Source organism: Coregonus lavaretus (assembly GCF_964263955.1).
Source record: "Coregonus lavaretus genome assembly, contig: SUPER_36_unloc_1, whole genome shotgun sequence".
Taxonomy (NCBI): Eukaryota; Metazoa; Chordata; class Actinopteri; order Salmoniformes; family Salmonidae; genus Coregonus; species Coregonus lavaretus.
The window spans coordinates 1,620,915-1,639,014 of record NW_028167175.1 but is presented as its reverse complement, the minus strand read 5'-3'; the positions used below and the strand labels follow the sequence as shown (position 1 = coordinate 1,639,014).

The following is an 18,100-nucleotide window of genomic DNA, read 5'->3' as shown; positions in this document are numbered from 1 at the left end:
CCCTCCTACGGCCTCCTCCACGTCTCCTGATATACTGGCCTGTCTCCTGGTAGCGCCTCCATGCTCTGGACACTACGCTGACAGACACAGCAAACCTTCTTGCCACAGCTCGCATTGATGTGCCATCCTGGATGAGCTGCACTACCTGAGCCACTTGTGTGGGTTGTAGACTCCGTCTCATGCTACCACTAGAGTGAAAGCACCGCCAGCATTCAAAAGTGACCAAAACATCAGCCAGGAAGCATAGGAACTGAGAAGTGGTCTGTGGTCACCACCTGCAAAACCACTCCTTTATTGGGGGTGTCTTGCTAATTGCCTATAATTTCCACCTGTTGTCTATTCCATTTGCACAACAGCATGTGAAATGTATTGTCAATCAGTGTTGCTTCCTAAGTGGACAGTTTGATTTCACAGAAGTGTGATTGACTTGGAGTTACATTGTGTTGTTTAAGTGTATAAAGTAATCCTTCTACCCCCCACCCCCCCATAAAAAAAATAAAAACAAGTGGTTGTCCCACTGGCTATAAGGTGAATGCACCAATTTGTAAGTCGCTCTGGATAAGAGTGTCTGCTAAATGATGTAAATATATTGCAAACGCTACAAATCCACACTTCTAATCTACACGTGATATTAAAGTATGTTTGAGACCAGCATTATTTGCAAATACTGTATAAATACGCAATTAACTAAAAGTATAATCTTCGGTGCAGGGCTGCTATCAAGTAACTTCCAAAGAGTTCATTACATTTTAACAGACGCTCTTATCCAGAGCGACTTACAGTTAGTGAGTGCATACATTTTCATACTGCCCCCCCCCCCCACCCCACCCCATTCTTTATCTAGTTCACCCTATGGGCCCTGATCAAAAGTAGTGCACTACAAAGGCAATAGGGTGCCATTTGGGATACAGACGAAGATGGCAAATCTCACTTTGAGCCTGTACATTATTTATCTGCTTCCAGAGCGGTATCCTCTTCTGCCTGTCACACCACAGGGACAACAGTGGCTCAGCATCTGCCGTGTCATGCCTTTAAATTCCCCCAGAGGGGAGAAATCCATGTGCGAAAGGGTGCATCTCAGTAGTGTTCTATGGTTTACGTGGCTTTCACCTGTGTCTTCAGCACCCAGATACTTTGCTGTTGAGACCACTGAGCTATGGTTGGGACCACTGAGCTATGGTTGAGACCACTGAGCTATGGTTGAGACCACTGAGCTATGGACGGGACCACTGAGCTATGGACGAGACCACTGAGCTATGGTTGAGACCACTGAGCTATGGTTGAGACCACTGAGCTATGGTTGAGACCACTGAGCTATGGTCGAGACCACTGAGCTATGGACGAGACCACTGAGCTATGGACGAGACCACTGAGCTATGGTTGAGACCACTGAGCTATGGTTGAGACCACTGAGCTATGGACGGGACCACTGAGCTATGGACGGGATCACTGAGCTATGGACGAGACCACTGAGCTATGGACGAGACCACTGAGCTATGGACGAGACCACTGAGCTATGGTTGAGACCACTGAGCTATGGACGAGACCACTGAGCTATGGACGAGACCAATGAGCTATGGACGAGACCACTGAGCTATGGTTGAGACCACTGAGCTATGGTTGAGACCACTGAGCTATGGACGAGACCACTGAGCTATGGTTGAGACCACTGAGCTATGGACGAGACCACTGAGCTATGGACGAGACCAATGAGCTATGGACGAGACCACTGAGCTATGGTTGAGACCACTGAGCTATGGTTGAGACCACTGAGCTATGGACGAGACCACTGAGCTATGGACGGGACCACTGAGCTATGGACGAGACCACTGAACTATGTACGAGACCACTGAGCTATGGTTGAGACCACTGAGCTATGGTTGAGACCACTGAGCTATGGACGAGACCACTGAGCTATGGACGAGACCACTGAGCTATGGACGGGACCACTGAGCTATGGACGAGACCACTGAGCTATGGACGAGACCACTGAGCTATGGTTGAGACCACTGAGCTATGGTTGAGACCACTGAGCTATGGACGAGACCACTGAGCTATGGACGAGACCACTGAGCTATGGACGAGACCACTGAGCTATGGACGAGACCACTGAGCTATGGACGAGACCACTGAGCTATGGACGAGACCACTGAGCTATGGTTGAGACCACTGAGCTATGGTTGAGACCACTGAGCTATGGTTGAGCCTGTTGAGAGTGCAGTTTCATGTCCTGACGTTGGGAGGCAGCTTAGGACCAATGAAATGAAAACCTGTCTCCACGTTCAGCTCTGACATAAACTTCCATTTTAGGTCATAGAGACTTGAAGTAAAGAATCCTATAATTATCCTTGTTTGTTAGAATTTTTGTAACTATCCATTGTCAGTAATTTTGTTGATCATATACATTATGCATCACTATATATTTCTAACTCTCCAACAGAAATCACATTAGAAAGGATTCAGATATTTACCTCTCAACTCTTACTAAAATTGCAACAGAGAAGGTATTTGTAAAGTAGTACTGAAAAAGCTAGAGGTTTTGGGCCCAATGCCTTTAATAGTAAAGTGCTCAGCCTAGAGGTACATTCATGTTCACTATAACGTGCAATACTAAAAACAACTAAAGTGATGGGGGTAATGATGAAAACACATGGTAACAATGTACTCATGGAAAACAATCCTAACAGTGAGAATTCAAGTATACACACAGAGCTTCAAGTAGCATACACATCGTTTTTATAAACACCGAAATAAAGATGTAAGTAGCAGACTGAGAATAGAACATTGACTGACACATTCTTTGAAGTGATTTACAAAGTTCCATAGGTAAGGTAGTGTCGGCTTCCCAAATGGTAGACTATTCCCTATATGGCAGACTATTCTCTATATAGTGCACTACTTTTGAACAAGAGTCATATGGGCCCTGGTCTAAAGTAGTGCATTATATAGGGAATAAGGGTGCTATTTGGGACGTCGCCTTGGTGGTGTTGGTTGTTGGGACAAGTAATATACATTCTACAAGTTCTGAGTTTAAATAATACAGTAGGTAACAAAGGTCCCTTAGCAGTTTCATGAGAGATATTAGTAGTCATTGTGTCTATGTTAATCGACATAATATTTTAAAGGTTTATAGAGAGCCGAGAGCCGTGTACATCAGTATACCTTTAGTAATATAGTAGCACAAAACCTTCATTAATAACAACCCTGTTTCTAAGTACTGTATTTATCTACATAATTCAGGAAACACATTGACTATTTTGACTAATTATCCAATGAGTAACATTACTTTTGACGACATTTTGTCAAAATCTTAAATGAGAAATATGCTTCGTAAGAAACGATTAAGAGAAAATAACAATTTCTCTCAGTAGTGGAATCACCCCCTAAAGAGAGGATTCACCCCAAATGGCACCCTAATCCCTGCATAGTGCACGACTTTAGACCAAAGCTTTATGGGCCCTCATCAAAAGTAGTGCACTATCAAGGGAATAAGGTGCCATTTCTTCCCGCTAGTCTTGTTGTTTCGCTTCATAGATCATTGCTACAGGATTTATATACGCAGCAATTCTGATTTTGCCAACATAACCACGTACTGAACAATTTCCCACTCAATCCATTCCATTTTAGCAGAACTGTGATTTCAATATCCAAGCAATTGTTCACAGTGGAAAATAAATGTATAATTTATATGCGTTTCTGACAGTAACAGTTGATGGACAGATAGATTACCTGACGATAGTACTCTATGATGTCGCTGGATGCTGTTCTTCAGAAACAGCGAAACAGGACGCTCTCTTGCTCACAAAACAGAAAAGAATGAAGCAATAATTCACATATTTAAGACAAAAACTAGCAATCTCACCACTGTACCGTGGGCCCCTCACCCCTCACCCCTCACCTCCCACTCCCCATATCCACAGGGGACAATACAGACAGAATTCCATAACCCGCCCCGAAATCCCCAAATCTTTTTCTGTTCGGAGAGAAAGATGCTTGCGTCCCAAATGGCACCCTATTCCCTATATAGTGCACTACCTTTTGACCAGGGGATCCTATGGGTGTCCATATGAGCCCTGGTCTAAAGTAGTGCACTATATAGGGAATAGGGTGCCATTTGGGATGCCGCCTCAGCCATCATCCCTGCAGTTGTAGGCCAGTGGATTCGTCGTGACCAGGCTCTCCGTTTGTGTTCAGTTCTACCAGATGTATCCTCCGTCGTCTGCCTCCCCCTCTTCCTCCTCCTCCGCCTCTTCTCCGTTCTCCTCCGCCTCCTTCTCCTCCTCATCCTCCCATCCTACGCCACTCCCAAAACCTCCAGAATATCCCACCAGCTCATCTGGAACGAGGAATGAAATGAAAGGAGTGTTTCTCAGTTAACAATTCCTATGATTTCATGTGACAAAAGACACAAGGTAACATACAGTAGAATGTTTGTAGGTAGTTAATACTGGTACATATTGCAGTCTCTCCTTGTCCATAAACTGCTTTCAGGGTAAGGAAAGAAATGTGTATTTTTTATTTAAATTAACTATCCCTTTAATACTGATTAAATTCAAACAAACCACACCGCCATGGCCTTCCCACTGCTCTTGACTGTTCAGTGCAGTGTGATGTCCGCACAGTGCATTTGTTTCAATCTTGGTCTTATTATAAGACCAAAAGCCATTTTGTTTTAGCCCTATACAGCCCTACAGCTCTATACAGCCCTACAGCCCTATACAGCCCTATGCAGCCCTACAGCCCTATACAGCCCTATACAGCCCTACAGCCCTATACAGCCCTACAACCCTATACAGCCCTACATCCCTATACAGCCCTATACAGCCCTATACAGCCCTACAGCTCTATACAGCCCTACAGCCCTATACAGCCCTATAGCCCTATATAGCCCTACAGCTCTATACAGCCCTACAGCCCTATACAGCCCTACAGCCCCATACAGCCCTACAGCCCTATACAGCCCTACAGCCCTATACAGCCCTATACAGCCCTATACAGCCCTATAGCCCTATACAGCCCTATACAGCCCTATACAGCCCTACAGCCCTATACAGCCCTATACAGCCCTACAGCCCTATACAGCCCTGTACAGCCCTACAGCCCTATACAGCCCTACAGCCCTATACAGCCCTACAGCCATATACAGCCCTACAGCCCTATACAGCCCTATACAGCCCTACAGCCCTATACAGCTCTATACAGCCCTATACAGCCATATACAGCCCTACAGCCCTATACAGCCCTATACAGCCCTATACAGCCCTACAGCCCTATACAGCCCTACAGCCCTACAGCCCTATACAGCCCTACAGCCCTATACAGCCCTATACAGCCCTATACAGCCCTACAGCCCTATACAGCCCTACAGCCCTATACAGCCCTACAGCCCTATACAGCCCTATACAGCCCTACAGCCCTATACAGCCCTACAGCCCTATACAGCCCTATAGCCCTACAGCCCTATACAGCCCTATACAGCCCTACACAGCCCTATACAGCCCTATACAGCCCTACAGCCCTATACAGCCCTACAGCCCTATACAGCCCTATACAGCCCTACAGCCCTATACAGCCCTATAGCCCTATACAGCCCTATACAGCCCTACAGCTCTATACAGCCCTACAGCCCTACACAGCCCTATAGCCCTATACAGCCCTACAGCTCTATACAGCCCTACAGCCCTATACAGCCCTACAGCCCCATACAGCCCTACAGCCCTATACAGCCCTACAGCTCTATACAGCCCTATACAGCCCTATACAGCCCTACAGCCCTATACAGCCCTATAGCCCTATACAGCCCTATACAGCCCTATACAGCCCTACAGCCCTATACAGCCCTACAGCCCTATACAGCCCTATACAGCCCTACAGCCCTATACAGCCCTATAGCCCTATACAGCCCTACAGCCCTATACAGCCCTACAGCTCTATACAGCTCTATACAGCTCTATACAGCCCTATACAGCCCTATACAGCCCTACAGCCCTATACAGCCCTACAGCCCTATACAGCCCTACAGCCCTATACAGCCCTGTACAGCCCTACAGCCCTATACAGCCCTACAGCCCTATACAGCCCTACAGCCATATACAGCCCTATACAGCCCTATACAGCCCTACAGCCCTATACAGCTCTATACAGCCCTATACAGCCATATACAGCCCTACAGCCCTATACAGCCCTACAGCCCTATACAGCCCTACAGCCCTACACAGCCCTACAGCCCTATACAGCCCTATACAGCCCTACAGCCCTATACAGCCCTACAGCCCTATACAGCCCTACAGCCCTATACAGCCCTATACAGCCCTACAGCCCTATACAGCCCTACAGCCCTATACAGCCCTATAGCCCTACAGCCCTATACAGCCCTATACAGCCCTACACAGCCCTATACAGCCCTATACAGCCCTACAGCCCTATACAGCCCTATACAGCCCTATACAGCCCTACAGCCCTATACAGCCCTACAGCCCTATACAGCCCTATACAGCCCTATGCAGCCCTACAGCCCTATACAGCCCTATACAGCCCTACAGCTCATCTGGAACGAGGAATGAAATGAAAGGAGTGTTTCTCAGTTAACAATTCCTATGATTTCATGTGACAAAAGACACAAGGTAACATACAGTAGAATGTTTGTAGGTAGTTAATACTGGTACATATTGCAGTCTCTCCTTGTCCATAAACTGCTTTCAGGGTAAGGAAAGAAATGTGTATTTTTTATTTAAATTAACTATCCCTTTAATACTGATTAAATTCAAACAAACCACACCGCCATGGCCTTCCCACTGCTCTTGACTGTTCAGTGCAGTGTGATGTCCGCACAGTGCATTTGTTTCAATCTTGGTCTTATTATAAGACCAAAAGCCATTTTGTTTTAGCCCTATACAGCCCTACAGCTCTATACAGCCCTACAGCCCTATACAGCCCTATGCAGCCCTACAGCCCTATACAGCCCTATACAGCCCTACAGCCCTATACAGCCCTACAACCCTATACAGCCCTACATCCCTATACAGCCCTATACAGCCCTATACAGCCCTACAGCTCTATACAGCCCTACAGCCCTATACAGCCCTATAGCCCTATATAGCCCTACAGCTCTATACAGCCCTACAGCCCTATACAGCCCTACAGCCCCATACAGCCCTACAGCCCTATACAGCCCTACAGCTCTATACAGCCCTATACAGCCCTATACAGCCCTATACAGCCCTATAGCCCTATACAGCCCTATACAGCCCTATACAGCCCTACAGCCCTATACAGCCCTACAGCCCTATACAGCCCTATACAGCCCTACAGCCCTATACAGCCCTATAGCCCTATACAGCCCTACAGCCCTATACAGCCCTACAGCTCTATACAGCTCTATACAGCTCTATACAGCCCTATACAGCCCTATACAGCCCTACAGCCCTATACAGCCCTACAGCCCTATACAGCCCTACAGCCCTATACAGCCCTATACAGCCCTACAGCCCTATACAGCCCTGTACAGCCCTACAGCCCTATACAGCCCTACAGCCCTATACAGCCCTACAGCCATATACAGCCCTACAGCCCTATACAGCCCTATACAGCCCTACAGCCCTATACAGCTCTATACAGCCCTATACAGCCATATACAGCCCTACAGCCCTATACAGCCCTATACAGCCCTATACAGCCCTACAGCCCTATACAGCCCTACAGCCCTACAGCCCTATACAGCCCTACAGCCCTATACAGCCCTATACAGCCCTATACAGCCCTACAGCCCTATACAGCCCTACAGCCCTATACAGCCCTACAGCCCTATACAGCCCTATACAGCCCTACAGCCCTATACAGCCCTACAGCCCTATACAGCCCTATAGCCCTACAGCCCTATACAGCCCTATACAGCCCTACACAGCCCTATACAGCCCTATACAGCCCTACAGCCCTATACAGCCCTACAGCCCTATACAGCCCTATACAGCCCTACAGCCCTATACAGCCCTATAGCCCTATACAGCCCTATACAGCCCTACAGCTCTATACAGCCCTACAGCCCTACACAGCCCTATAGCCCTATACAGCCCTACAGCTCTATACAGCCCTACAGCCCTATACAGCCCTACAGCCCCATACAGCCCTACAGCCCTATACAGCCCTACAGCTCTATACAGCCCTATACAGCCCTATACAGCCCTACAGCCCTATACAGCCCTATAGCCCTATACAGCCCTATACAGCCCTATACAGCCCTACAGCCCTATACAGCCCTACAGCCCTATACAGCCCTATACAGCCCTACAGCCCTATACAGCCCTATAGCCCTATACAGCCCTACAGCCCTATACAGCCCTACAGCTCTATACAGCTCTATACAGCTCTATACAGCCCTATACAGCCCTATACAGCCCTACAGCCCTATACAGCCCTACAGCCCTATACAGCCCTACAGCCCTATACAGCCCTGTACAGCCCTACAGCCCTATACAGCCCTACAGCCCTATACAGCCCTACAGCCATATACAGCCCTATACAGCCCTATACAGCCCTACAGCCCTATACAGCTCTATACAGCCCTATACAGCCATATACAGCCCTACAGCCCTATACAGCCCTACAGCCCTATACAGCCCTACAGCCCTACACAGCCCTACAGCCCTATACAGCCCTATACAGCCCTACAGCCCTATACAGCCCTACAGCCCTATACAGCCCTACAGCCCTATACAGCCCTATACAGCCCTACAGCCCTATACAGCCCTACAGCCCTATACAGCCCTATAGCCCTACAGCCCTATACAGCCCTATACAGCCCTACACAGCCCTATACAGCCCTATACAGCCCTACAGCCCTATACAGCCCTACAGCCCTATACAGCCCTATACAGCCCTACAGCCCTATACAGCCCTACAGCCCTATACAGCCCTATACAGCCCTATGCAGCCCTACAGCCCTATACAGCCCTATACAGCCCTATACAGCCCTACAGCCCTATACAGCCCTACAGCCCTATACAGCCCTACAGCCCTATACAGCCCTACAGCCCTATACAGCCCTACATCCCTATACAGCCCTATACAGCCCTATACAGCCCTATACAGCCCTACAGCCCTATACAGCCCTACAGCCCTATACAGCCCTACAGCCCTATACAGCCCTACACAGCCCTACAGCCCTATACAGCCCTACAGCCCTATACAGCCCTACAGCCCTATACAGCCCTATACAGCCCTACAGCCCTATACAGCCCTACAGCCCTATACAGCCCTACAGCCCTATACAGCCCTACAGCCCTACAGCCCTATACAGCCCTACAGCCCTACAGCCCTATACAGCCCTATACAGCCCTATACAGCCCTATACAGCCCTACAGCCCAATACAGATGGAGTTTGAAGTGGAGGGACTACAGGGCTTAGCATGTCTCTCGAGGAGGCTAAAAATATATTTTGGCTTGGAAAAGTCAGGTAATTGATTAAGGGAGGAGGATTGCTTTAAAGCAGTATCCAAATCCATAGGATGTAGTGATCACTATATAATTAGTAGCCATATCTAGGAAAACCAAAGTCCCAAAGGCTGGGCCTAATATAGTGTATAAGAGGTCATACAATACGTTTTGTACTGATTCCTATGTTGTTGATGTGAAGAATATTTGCTGGTCTGTGGTGTGTAATGAGGAGCAACCAGACGCTGCACTTGACACATTTATGAAATTGCTTATTCCAGTTACTAATAAGCATGAAGCCATTAAGAAAATTACTGAAAAAACTGTTAAATCTCCTTGGATTTATGAGGAATTGAAAAATGGTATGGTTGAGAGGGATGAGGCAAAAGGAATGGCAAATAAGTCTGGCAGCCCAACTGATTGGCAAACGTACTGCAAATTGAGAAATCATGTGACTAAACTTAATAAAAAGAAACTATACTATGAAACAAAAATATATGATATAAAGAATGATAGTAAAAAGCTTTGGAGCACCTTAAATTAAATATTGGTAAAAAGGCAAACTCGGCTCCATCATTCATTGAATCAAATGGCTCATTCATCACAAAACCCACTGATTTTGCCAACTACTTTAATGACTTTTTCATTGGCAAGATTAGCAGATTTAGGCATGACATGCCAGCAACAAACGCTGACACTACACATCCAAGTATATCTGACGAAATTATGAAAGACAAGCATTTTAACTTTTGAATTCCGTAAAGTGAGTGTGGAAGAGGTGAAAATATGATTGTTGTCTATCAGTAATGGCAAGCCACCGGGGTCTGACAACCTGGATGGAAAATAGCGGACGATATTGCTACTCCTATTTGCCATATCTTCAATTTAAGCCTACTAGAAAGTGTGTGCCCTCAGGTCTGGAGGGAAGCAAAAGTCATTCCACTACCCCAAGAATAGTAAAGCCAATCAGCCTGTTACCAAACCTTAGTAAACTTCTGGAAAGAATTGTGTTTGACCAAATACAATGCTATTTTACAGTAAACAAATTGACAACAGACTTTCAGCACGCTTATAGGGAAGGACATTCAACAAGCACAGCATGATAAAAAGATTGTGTGGGCTGTTTTGTTAGACTTCAGTGCGGCTTTTGACATTATCGATCATAGTCTGCCGCTGGTAAAACATACACTACCAGTCAAAGGTTTGGACACACCTACTCATTCAAGGGTTTTTCTTTATTTTGACAATTTTTTACGTTGTAGAATAATAGTGAAGACATCAAAACTATGAAATAACACATGGAATCATGTAGTAACCAAAAAAGTGTTAAACAAATCAAAATATATTTTATATTTGAGATTCTTCAAATAGCCACCCTTTGCCTTGATGACAGCTTTGCACACTCTTGGCATTCTCTCAACCAGCTTCATGAGGTAGTCACCTGGAATACATTTCAATTAACAGGTGTGCCTTCTTAAAAGTTAATTTGTGGAATTTATTTCCTTCTTAATGCGTTTGAGCCAATCAGTTGTGTTGTGACAAGGTAGGGGGGGTATACAGAAGATAGCCCTATTTGGTAAAACACCAAGTCCATATTATGGCAAGAAAAGCTCAAATAAGCAAAGAGAAACGACAGTCCATCATTATTTTAAGACATGAAAGTCAGTCAATACGGAACATTTCAAGAACTTTGAACGTTTCTTCAAGTGCAGTCGCAAAAACCATCAAGCGCTATGATGAAACTGGCTCTCTTGAGGACCGCCACAGGAATGGCAGACCCAGAGTTACCTCTGCTGCAGAGGATAAGTTCATTAGAGTTACCAGCCTCAGAAATTGCAGCCCAAATAAATGCTTCACAGAGTTCAAGTCACAGACACATCTCAACATCAACTGTTCAGAGGGGACTGTGAATCAGGCCTTCATGGTCGAATTGCTGCAAAGAAACCCCTACAATAAGAAGAAGAGACTTGCTTGGGCCAAGAAACACGAGCAATGGACATTAGACCGGTGGAAATGTGTCCTTTGGTCTGGAGTCCAAATTTGAGATTTTTGGTTCCAACCACCATGTCTTTGTGTGACGCGGTGTGGGTGAACGGACGATCTCTGCATGTGTGGTTCCCACCGTAAAGAATGGAGGAGGAGGTGTTATGGTGTGGGGGTGCTTTGCTGGTGACACTGTCAGTGATTTATTTAGAATTCATGGCACACTTAACCAGCATGGCTACCACAGCATTCTGCAGCGATACGCCATCCATTCTGGTTTGGGCTTAGTGGAACTATCATTTGTTTTTCAACAGGACAATGACTCAACACACCTCCAGGCTGTGTAAGGGTTATTTTACCAAGAAGGAGAGTGATGGAGTGCTGGATCAGATGACCTGGCCTCCACAATCCCCCGGCCTCAACCCAATTGAGCCTCCCTATAGGCTGTCTTGTCGTTGTCGGTGATCAGGCCTACCACTATCATCTGCAAACTTAATGATGGTGTTGGAGTCGTGCCTGGCCATGCAGTCATGAGTAAACAAGGAGTACAGGAGGGGACTGAGCACGGACCCCTGAGGGGCCCCCGTGTTGAGGATCAGCGTGGCGGATGGGTTGTTACCTACCCTTACCACCTGGGGGGCGGCCCATCAGGAAGTCCAGGATCCAGTTGCAGAGGGAGGTGTTTAGTCCCAGGGTCCTTAGCTTAGTGATGAGCTTTGAGGGCATTATGGTGTTGAACGCTGAGCTGCAGTCAATGAATAGCATTCTCACATAGGTGTTCCTTTTGTCCAGGTGTGAAAGGGCAGTGTGGAGCGCAATAGAGATTGCATCATCTGTGGATCTGTTGGGGCGGTATGTAAATTGGAGTGGGTCTAGGGTTTCTGGGATAATGCTGTTGATGTGAGCCATGACCAGCCTTTCAAAGCACTTCATGGCTACAGACATGAGTGCTGCGGGTCGGTAGTCATTTAGGCAGGTTACCTTAGTGTTCTTGGGCACAGGGACTATGGTGGTCTGCTTGAAACATGTTGGTATTACAGACTCAGACAGGGAGAGGTTGAAAATGTCAGTGAAGACACTTGCCAGTTGGTCAGCGCATGCTCGGAGTACACGTCCTGGTAATCCGTCTGGCCCTGCGGCCTTGTGAATGTTGACCTGTTTAAAGGTCTTACTCACATCGGCTACGGAGAGCGTGATCACACAGTCGTCTGGAACAGCTGATGCGCTCATGCATGTTTCAGTGTTACTTGCCTCGAAGCGAGCATAGAAGTAATTTAGCTCGTCTGGTAGGCTCGTGTCACTTGGCAGCTCGCGGCTGTGCTTCCCTTTGTACTCTGTAATAGTTTGCAAGCCCTGCCACATCCGACGAGCGTCGGAGCCGGTGTAGTACGATTCGATCTTAGTTCTGTATTGACGCTTTGCCTGTTTGATGGTTCGTTGGAGGGCATAGCGGGATTTCTTATAAGCTTCCGGGTTAGAGTCCCGCTCCTTGAAAGCGGCATCTTTCTTTTGGTGTTTTTCAGAGTCAGTAGAAAGGCCTCTTTAGTGTCCTAAGTTTTCATAACTGTGACCTTAATTGCCTACCGTCTGTAAGCTGTTAGTGTCTTAACGACCATTCCACAGGTGCATGTTCATCAATTGTTTATGGTTCATTGAACAAGCATGGGAAACAGTGTTTAAACCCTTTACAATGAAGGTCTGTGAAGTTATTTGGATTTTTTACGAATTATCTTTGAAAGACAGAGTCCTGGAAAAGGGATGTTTCTTTTTTTAACTGATATATTTATGGACGCAAACCCAGTCGTTCGTTCTAAATGTTCCATTGCCATGCTGGCTGGCAATGCTCTTATCCCTCGCTAGCTAGCCAACTACGGCTAACACAGTCAGGTCAAACAGTGCAGCTAGATTAACAGCAAAGTATCTGCATGTCGTTTGACCTGTTTTTCTATTGAAATGTCTTTGTATATATCCATAAAAATGATGCTGACTCATGATTTGGACTGGCTGAGAGAAGATGTCCGTCTCGTCCTGACATGTTAATTAAGTCTCAATATTGAAACAATGTTGCAAATGTCGAGAGACGGACAGCAACGTTTGTACAAACCCCCCTGTTGTTTGCGAACCAAATGTTAGGCTAGAAGCAAGGGAAAATAATGTCTAGAGGCTTTTTACAGCGGAGATCAAGTTGATGAATTGGCTGATGGGACACTGAATGCGCAGGAATCTCTCACAGGCCGACCCATACTAAACAGGTTTCTTAGTGTGACTTAGAACGCGTCTCAAACAATCACAATGCTTGTTTTGACCAACCCGTTGTAGAATGATTGTTATTGTATAACCAACAGGAAGCTCTTAACTCTACAGCTCTACGGCTCTTACCACAGTCAGGGTTGCCATGGATTCTGGAGCCCATCATTTCTCCTCCGTGCTGGTCGACACACCAACACTCTCCCCTGCTCTGGTCACACTGCAGCTGTCTGTAGTAGCCGTCCTCATCGCAGCTGGGGATATACATGCCTGGAGAAAAAAAAACATACACACACACACACTGTGTTGTTAAATATGTATGTCCTTTGGGCTCTCTGCGCTGGCTCACATCGATGGAAGAGATAAGTGGTGCATAAATGAAACACGTCAGCGCAGCTTGTAGACCTGTGAGGAGACTCAGACAGGAAGGAAGGAAGGAGAGGGAACACAGGAGGAGCTGTCTGTTGGAGAATGCCAGAGAGATACAGGGTGAGAGAGAGGGTAGAAGAGATGGAGAAAGAGAGAGAGGGTAGAAGAGATGGAGAAAGAGAGAGAGGGTAGAAGAGATGGAGAAAGAGAGAGAGGGTAGAAGAGATGGAGAAAGAGAGAGAGGGTAGACGAGATGGAGAAAGAGAGAGAGGGTAGAAGAGATGGAGAAAGAGAGAGAGGGTAGAAGAGATGGAGAAAGAGAGAGAGGGTAGAAGAGATGGAGACAGAGAGAGAGGGTAGAAGAGATGGAGACAGAGAGAGAGGGGGACAGAAAAAACAAAACAGGGAGATGAGACAGAGAGAGAGGGTAGAAGAGATGGAGAAAGAGAGAGAGAGGGACAGAAAAAACAAAACAGGGAGATGAGACAGAGAGAGAGAGCAGTAGTATTAGTAGTATTTATTAGGATCCCCAATGAGCTACTGCTGAGACAGGGGCTGCTCTTCCTGGGGTCCAAACAGAAATCAAAACACAACAAATAAAATAAATAATATACATAAAATACAGCACTACATTACAATTTAGTCATCTAGCTGACGCTCCCATCCAGAGAGACCCACAGCTAGTGCATTCATCTCAAGATAGCCAGATGACACAACCACGCATCACATAAAACTACATAATACAATACAAAATGTCTGTGTGTCTCAAAGAGAGAGAGAGAGATGGGGCTCCAGTCTGCTTTATTGAGCCTAGCTATGGCTTTATTCACAATGCATTAATCTATCTATTTACCCATGTATGTCTCTGTATGCCTTGATAGCATCATGTTAAAATGGTTGACAGTCCTGTGACAGTTCCCCTCTGTTTCAGCCTCCTCCCTTCAGACCATCTGTCAAACACAACTGTCACTTTCCATAAACACTGTAGCGAGGGGGTGGAGTTACGAATGCCCCACACTAAGAGCTGAGACAAGGTATAAGACATTGAAGCCCAACGGGGAACTAACTGACAACTGTCTTCAAATATTTAAAGCCTGTTTTTGGATTGGTTCCTCCTTATCCTCAGTTGGTACCCATACTGCACCCATACTGCACCTTACTGCACCATACTTTACCATACTGCACCTTACTGCACCATACTGCACCTAACTGCACCTTACTGCACCATACGGTACCATACTGCACCCATACTGCACCTTACTGCACCATACTTTACCATACTGCACCTTACTGCACCATACTGCACCTAACTGCACCTTACTGCACCATACGGTACCATACTGCACCCATACTGCACCTAACTGCACCTTACTGCACCATACGGTAACATACTGCACCTTACTGCACCTAACTGCACCTTACTGCACCATACGGTAACATACTGCACCTTACTGCACCTAACTGCACCTTACTGCACCATACTGTACCATACTGCATCCATACTGCATCATACTGTACCACACTGCACCACACTGTACCATACTGCACCATACTGTACCATACTGCACCACACTGTACCATACTGCACCATACTGTACCATACTGCACCATACTGCACCATACTACACCATACTGCATCCACACTGCATCCATACTGCATCATACTGTACCACACTGCACCACACTGTACCATACTGTACCATACTGTACCATACTGCACCATACTGCACCATACTGTACCATACTGCACCATACTGTACCATACTGCACCATACTGTACCATACTGCACCATTGTGTACCACACTGCACCACACTGTACCATACTGTATAATACTGCATCATACTGCACCATACTGTACCATACTGTACCATACTGCATCGTACTGTACCACACTGTACCATACTGCGCCATACTGCATCATACTGCACCACACTGCACCATATTGTACCATTCTGCTGTAGGTGCAGTAGATATACTTGAGCAGAGGAGTAAAAGCACAATCATGTCAGTCGGCCTGTTTTTGGTTTGGTTCCTTGTTGTCCTTGATTGGCCCCCGTACTGACAGGCCTGCCAATCACAACACTGGAAGGAGAGAGTCTCTCTCTCTCTCTCTCTCTCTCTCTCTCTCTCTCTCTCTCTCTCTCTCTCTCTCTCTCTCTAGGCAAAAGATCCATCAAAGGAAAGAAAGTGGTAGAAGAGAAAGATGATGATCAGCATCACAGGGGACATCTTTCCCTTGTCTGTTACCTCTGTTGATGGGTCTGATCAGCATCACAGGGGGAGATCTTTCCATTGTCTGTTGCCTCTGTTGGTTTTCTTTCGACTGGTGTATTTATTTTGGTCTGGTCACCACTGGACACAAGCAGCAGTGTTACACCTCCCTCTGCATGATGGGGACCAAGGGCTGGTGGACACTGGGTCCAGAGTGACTGCTTTCCGTCTACAAGCTGCACAGAGACTTCTGTCCCAGCAGGGGGTGTGCTGGAGAGACACGGCTTGGGCTGTTCTGAGGAGAGCAGGGGATCATGGGTAGGCCAGGCGCTTGTTCTTATTGGATCTGGAGCAGTTCGATATGTCAGCCATTACTCTGTTCTACCGCGCTGTGCTTTGGCCGTGGAAATACACTATCTGTTCACAGAGATGTTTCAAGGCCAGGAGCATGGATAATGGAGGAGTCACTGTTTCACAACCCACTCATCCAGACCAGAGTGCTGAACAGACACCAGGGGGTGTCTGCTCTGTGGGGAGGAGGAGACAGTGCAGCATCAGTGGGCAGGGGGTGTCAGTTCTGTGGGGAGGAGGAGACAGTGCAGCATCAGTGGGCAGGGGGTGTCTGTTCTGTGGGGAGGAGGAGACAGTGCATCATCAGTGGGCAGGGGGTGTCAGTTCTGTGGGGAGGAGGAGACAGTGCATCATCAGTGGGCAGGGGGTGTCTGTTCTGTGGGGAGGAGGAGACAGTGCAGCATCTGTTTTTTTCTTGTTCCAGGATGGTAGGGGTATTTTCTGTCCTGGGTGGGTGGTGTACAGGCCTAGGGTTGGGGCTGACTCTGGACCTATACACTGGAGGGGCTAGGTATAGAGTAGCCAATAGGAGGAGGGTCTAGGTATAGAGTAGCCAATAGGAGGAGGGTCTAGGTATAGAGTAGCCAATAGGAGGAGGGTATAGGTATAGAGTAGCCAACAGGAGGAGGGTCTAGGTATAGAGTAGCCAACAGGAGGAGGGTCTAGGTATAGTGTAGCCAATAGGAGGAGGGTCTAGGTATAGAGTAGCCAATAGGAGGAGGGTCTAGGTATAGAGTAGCCAATAGGAGGAGGGTCTAGGTATAGAGTAGCCAATAGGAGGAGGGTCTAGGTATAGAGTAGCCAACAGGAGGAGGGTCTAGGTATAGAGTAGCCAATAGGAGGAGGGTCTAGGTATAGAGTAGCCAGGAGGAGGGTCTAGGTATAGAGTAGCCAACAGGAGGAGGGTCTAGGTATAGAGTAGCCAATAGGAGGAGGGTCTAGGTATAGAGTAGCCAATAGGAGGAGGGTCTAGGTATAGTGTAGCCAGGAGGAGGGTCTAGGTATAGAGTAGCCAACAGGAGGAGGGTCTAGGTATAGAGTAGCCAACAGGAGGAGGGTCTAGGTATAGAGTAGCCAGGAGGAGGGTCTAGGTATAGTGTAGCCAATAGGAGGAGGGTCTAGGTATAGTGTAGCCAATAGGAGGAGGGTCTAGGTATAGAGTAGCCAGGAGGAGGAGGGTCTAGGTATAGAGTAGCCAACAGGAGGAGGGTCTAGGTATAGAGTAGCCAACAGGAGGAGGGTCTAGGTATAGAGTAGCCAACAGGAGGAGGGTCTAGGTATAGAGTAGCCAACAGGTGGAGGGTCTAGGTATAGAGTAGCCAATAGGAGGAGGGTCTAGGTATAGAGTAGCCAACAGGAGGAGGGTCTAGGTATAGAGTAGCCAATAGGAGGAGGGTCTAGGTATAGAGTAGCCAGGAGGAGGAGGGTCTAGGTATAGAGTAGCCAACAGGAGGAGGGTCTAGGTATAGAGTAGCCAACAGGAGGAGGGTCTAGGTATAGAGTAGCCA

General features: G+C 47.1%; 1 protein-coding gene and 1 long non-coding RNA gene across 2 annotated transcripts in view; both read right to left on the bottom strand.

Moving 5' to 3' along the window:
* Positions 1 to 18,100, bottom strand: part of pald1a (phosphatase domain containing paladin 1a) — a 333,284-nt gene that overhangs the window by 248,961 nt on the left and 66,223 nt on the right. The gene's annotated exons all lie outside the window — the stretch shown is intronic.
* On the bottom strand, positions 4,298 to 16,362 carry LOC311111095. Its single transcript, XR_014610747.1, has 3 exons — positions 16,278 to 16,362; positions 13,792 to 13,929; positions 4,298 to 4,336 (listed from the first exon to the last, which is right to left on the bottom strand). It is a non-coding gene; the product is annotated as an uncharacterized lncRNA (long non-coding RNA).